Genomic DNA, 5,246 nt, shown 5'->3' with positions numbered 1-5,246 from the left:
AGACAGCGAGAGAGGAGAGAGAGACAGAGAGAGAGAGACAGAGAGAGAGAGGAGAGACGGAGAGAGAGAGACAGAGAGAGAGAGACAGAGAGAGAGAGACAGAGACAGCGAGAGAGAGACAGCGAGAGAGAGACAGAGAGAGAGAGAGAGAGACAGAGAGAGAGGGCTCTAGGTTCTGATATAGTTGAGGTGTTGAGTAGGAGGACACCTGCACTGATTGACAAGCTGCTGGAGGGCGAGTGAGGAGTTAAGGAAGTCTGCGTCCCAAATGGCACCCTATTCTGTACATAGTGCACTACTTTTGACCAGAGTCCACGTAGTGCACTATATAGGGAATAGGGTGCCATTTGGGACGGACCCGAAGAGTGAACATAGTGAGGGGGTACATTCCAGTCAGAAAGGCCTTGTTGTGTCAGTAGAACAAGTCAACCAGAAACGAATACAACTCAAGTCAAGATACTCCACACAGCACAGCAGCCTCAAGGTTCTCTTCTCTCTCCACACAACAACCATACAAAATCACTGTGAAGAAAAGCTGAGGCCGTTTTTTAAACACGGCAGTTTGTACAACTAACTATCTTTCATACCGGTGTGGACATACTGTACACAGACTCCCTTTTCACAAAGGTAAGGCACGCTGGAGGCTACTGTGTATAAGGTGTGCTGTAACTCGGAGCATGTTTTAACCTGATGTTACAAAGGCAACTATACTAGACTAAAACAGAATAAAAAAACACACAGAGAGAAAACCTTGGAGTCATGCGATGCGTCACTACTCATTCCAACCTTTCAGAAAGTGAAGTCTGAAAATGGCATTGAAAATCTAATGTTATGAACAGAGGCAGGGAGGGGCATTGAAAATATATTGTAAAGAACATCAAATTAGCTAAATTGGTCGGGCCTACCAATAGCAAAATATGCTGCTTGTATACGAGCGGCTCGGGATTTCTTTTGAGAGAAAATGTTGCAGAACCCTGATCTAACTCAATGAACAAAGGGAATTGGTCATGGTAGATTAACCAGAGCCCTGGTACAAATGTAGTGCACTAAATAGAGAATAGGTTGCCATTTGGAAAATAGCCATTAAACAGGACATTGGGCACACCTGTGGAGTGGAGTGCGGCTTATCCTCTATTTATCTCATTAAAACACTGCTACTGTATTAAAACTAGCATCTAACACACTGGGAAAAAATGTACATAGGATGCAACAACATCAAAAAGTACTCATCCAAGAAGATCTCAAAATGCGTGGGCATGGGAGCTATTTTAAACACCATTTTATTTCCTTGTTTAACTGTTCTACCAGAAACATTTAAATTCCTTAAATTTGTTTTGCAGATATACTGTAGATTACCCTGGACTAACTGGAAAATAATTCTAAACAGGAGTCTAATTCAACATGAAAAGGGATGAAAGCCTTTAATGTATAGACTTAAACCATAACCCATGGCTAATACTGTAGGGCCTTAAACCATGACCTATGGCTAATACTGTAGGGCCTAAAACCATAACCTAGGGCTAATACTGTAGGGCCTTAAACCATAACCTATGGCTAATACTGTAGGGCCTTAAACCATAACCTATGGCTAATACTGTAGGGCCTTAAACCATAACCTAGGGCTAATACTGTAGGGCCTTAAACCATAACCTAGGGCTAATACTGTAGGGCCTAAAACCCTAACCTAGGGCTAATACTGTAGGGCCTTAAACCATAACCTATGGCTAATACTGTAGGGCCTAAAACCATAACCTAGGGCTACTGTAGGGCCTTAAACCATAACCTAGGGCTAATACTGTAGGGCCTTAAACCATAACCTAGGGCTAATACCGTAGGGCCTAAAACCATAACCTAGGGCTAATACTGTAGGGCCTAAAACTATAACCTAGGGCTAATACTGTAGGCCTAAAACCATAACCTAGGGCTAATACTGTAGGCCTAAAACCATAACCTAGGGCTAATACTGTAGGGCCTAAAACTATAACCTATGGCTAATACTGTAGGCCTAAAACCATAACCTAGGGCTAATACTGTAGGCCTAAAACTATAACCTAGGGCTAATACTGTAGGCCTAAAACCATAACCTAGGGCTAATACTGTAGGGCCTAAAACCATAACCTAGGGCTAATACTGTAGGGCCTAAAACTATAACCTAGGGCTAATACTGTAGGCCTAAAACCATAACCTTAAGAACCATAAATCATAATACTGTAGGGCCTACATGGGGATTGAACACAAAACTATGAGGACAAAACAGAGTTCAATGCAGCTCTTTACTAAGCTTAGTATCTCCACTACACGGGGATCGAAAAAGCCCCAGTAAGCAATTCTATATGAGAAGACGACTCTTATCATAGTGGTAGCTACAAGTCTTTACTAAGCTTAGCCTTTGTGTCTCCTCTAGTTTGAGCCTGTGCTGTATGTTCTCCCAGAGTGTTAGCCGTGTCAGACTGAGAGGAGCCTGCAGTCTCTCTTGTGGTTTCCCAAGCCTGCAACAAGTGCCTGTGTGTAATTATGTCCCTTTTGAAGCAGCAGCGCAGCACCTGGACCAGAAGAACGCTCTATGTAAATGCAGGACCGCCAGCTAAGCCTTTCATTATCCGACTTGTTTTCATCTCTCTGCTTAGAACTCAACCTCTCAGTTTAAATGGCATGTTTAATGAATAAGAGTGATATTAAAACCCAAAAATATCAAAACGGGTTTTAACTGTGAAATGTGTATTTAGAAGATTACAGAAGAATGCAAAGATGGAGCTGGCATGTAATAAGTCAGACAGCAAAACACCTACAAGACAGTGTAGAAAGGATCTCTCAAATTATTACCATTGAGTACTGGTCCTCCCACGGGGGACCAGTACGAAAAAAAGAAAAAAATGTATGCATTCACTACTGTAAGTCGCTCTGGATAAGAGCGTCTGCTAAATGACTCAAATGTAAATGTAAATGTACAATACTTTAAGATACAATCTCCCTTGAAGAATGTCTACGTTCTTTTAAAAGAGACACTTCCCACTCGGCAAACACTGGCTGAATCAATGTTATTTCAATGAAATTACGTTCAACCGACGTGGAATAGACGTTGAATTGACGTCTGTGCCCAGTGGGTTCTCTAGCTCACAAAAAATTGTAAATATTATTGATCTTTGCAATATGGACCAGGTCAACACCCTAAAGATTTATGCTTCCTTCTGGAGCAAAACATGTATTCATTTGTTTTGTTTAGCAGCATTAAATGTCCTTCCACACAAACAGAGAGTATCTGTCGTGATTATTGCAGTACATTGAATTGCATGTCAGAAATCCATATGTAGAAACGTAGCCGTGTGTGATGTAGCTGGTTATTATTACGAGTCATCCAGAGGTGATTCGTTCCCAAATGGCACCCTACTCCCTATATAGTGCACTACTTTTAACCAGAGCCCCATAGGGCTATGCTTCAGAGAGAGATTAGGCTGCAGCTGATTAGGAGCAGAGCATTACAGTAGCTCCTGTGTTGGACTGATACATGTTTAATGAGAGTGGTGAGCTGTGTGGAGTGGAGCGGTGCGGTGGCCAGGACTAGGAGATAGAGAAGGAGAGTTGAAGCCCTGGCTCCTTCTCCCTGATACAGATACACCACCGCCACGGTTCCCAAACACACCTTTCATCATTGGCACTGGGAACATCTTCTTCACGCTAAAATATTTCCTGCAGGCAGCTCAAGTCTGGCCCGTCTCTCTCTCTCTCTCTGTCCTCTCTCCCTCGCCTTCTCCTGCCCGTCTCTCTCTCTGTCCTCTCTCCCTCGCCTTCTCCTCCCAGTCTCCCTATCTCTCTCTGCCTTGCCTTCTCTTCCCGGTCTCCCACACCCTTTCCATCTCTGGCATTCAGGCTCCCCTCTCTCTCACGCCCAGACTTTCCCTCCATCTTCCTCTCCCTCCTGAAACATTTGCTGATGCTGCTACACTCGCTGCAATGGTATGTGGGTTGCTGCCCTTAACAAGAGAACAAGCAACTCTCTTCTTGACATCTTATTCTCACAGTTTGTTTGGGCGTTCAGAATCAGCTGTGGTCATGAAAATCTGACATGCAAACACAGCTAGAATTGTTATGTGCATTTAAAGTGGTGTAAGCATTTCACATATCAATTCAATTTGAAATGTTTTAACCATGCAGGGAAATACTGCATCAAATTAGTGCTACCAGTGTTGCAAATGAAGTGTGGGAATAGAGTCGTCCATAAATAACATATGAAAACATACAATCACCGGCCAGTTTATTATGTACACCCATCTAGTACTGGGTCGGACCCCCTTTGCCTCCAGAACAGACTGAATTCTTTGAGGCATGGATTCTACAAGTTGGAAACATTCCACAGGGATGTTGGTCTATGCTGACGTGATGGCATCACGCAGTTGCTGCAGATTGGACAGCGGTACTCCACCGCCACCAGCCTGAACCGTTGACACCAGGCAGGATGGGTCCATGGACTCATGATGCTTACGCCAAACCCTGACTCTGCCATCAGCATGATGCAACAGGAATCGGGATTTGTCAGAGCAGGCAATGTTTTTCCACTCCACAATTGTCCAGTGTTGGTGATCGCGTGCCCACTGGAGCCGTTTCTTCTTGTTTTTAGCTGATAGGAGTGGAACCTGGTGTGGTCGTAATAGCCCATCCGTGACAGGAATCGCCGAGTTGCATGTTCTGAGATGCCGTTCTGCACACCACTGTTGTACTGCGCCATTATTTGTCTGTTTGTAGCCTGCCTGTTGCAGTAGCTTGCACAATTCTTGCACGATCAACAAACTGTTGTCGCCCACAGGACTGCCGCTAACTGGATGTTTTTTGTTTATCGCACCATTCTCGGGAAACCCTAGACACTGCCATGCGTGAAAAGCCCAGGAGTGTGTCCGTTTCTGAGATACTAGATCTGGCGTGCCTGGCACCGACGATCATACCACACTCAAAGTCGCTTAGGTCACTCGTTTTGCCCATTCTAATGTTCAATCAAACAGTAACTGAATGCCTCAATGCCTGCTTTATATAGCAAGTCACGGCCACGTGACTCACTGTCTGTAGGAGCGATCGATTTTTGGTGAACGGGGTGGTGTGTCTAATAGACTGTATATAGGCTATGCTATCTAGTCTAATTGCCATATGTTCTTGTTTACAAAGACATGAAGCCGCTGAATCATGCATGCTTGCCACAGCCAGGATCCATCCAATCAAAACTTAGCTAGAATTCCCATCCTACTAAAAGTTTGACT

Source organism: Salmo trutta, chromosome 3 (genome assembly GCF_901001165.1).
Source record: "Salmo trutta chromosome 3, fSalTru1.1, whole genome shotgun sequence".
Lineage (NCBI taxonomy): Eukaryota > Metazoa > Chordata > Actinopteri > Salmoniformes > Salmonidae > Salmo > Salmo trutta.
Note: the sequence above shows the minus strand (reverse complement) of the source record.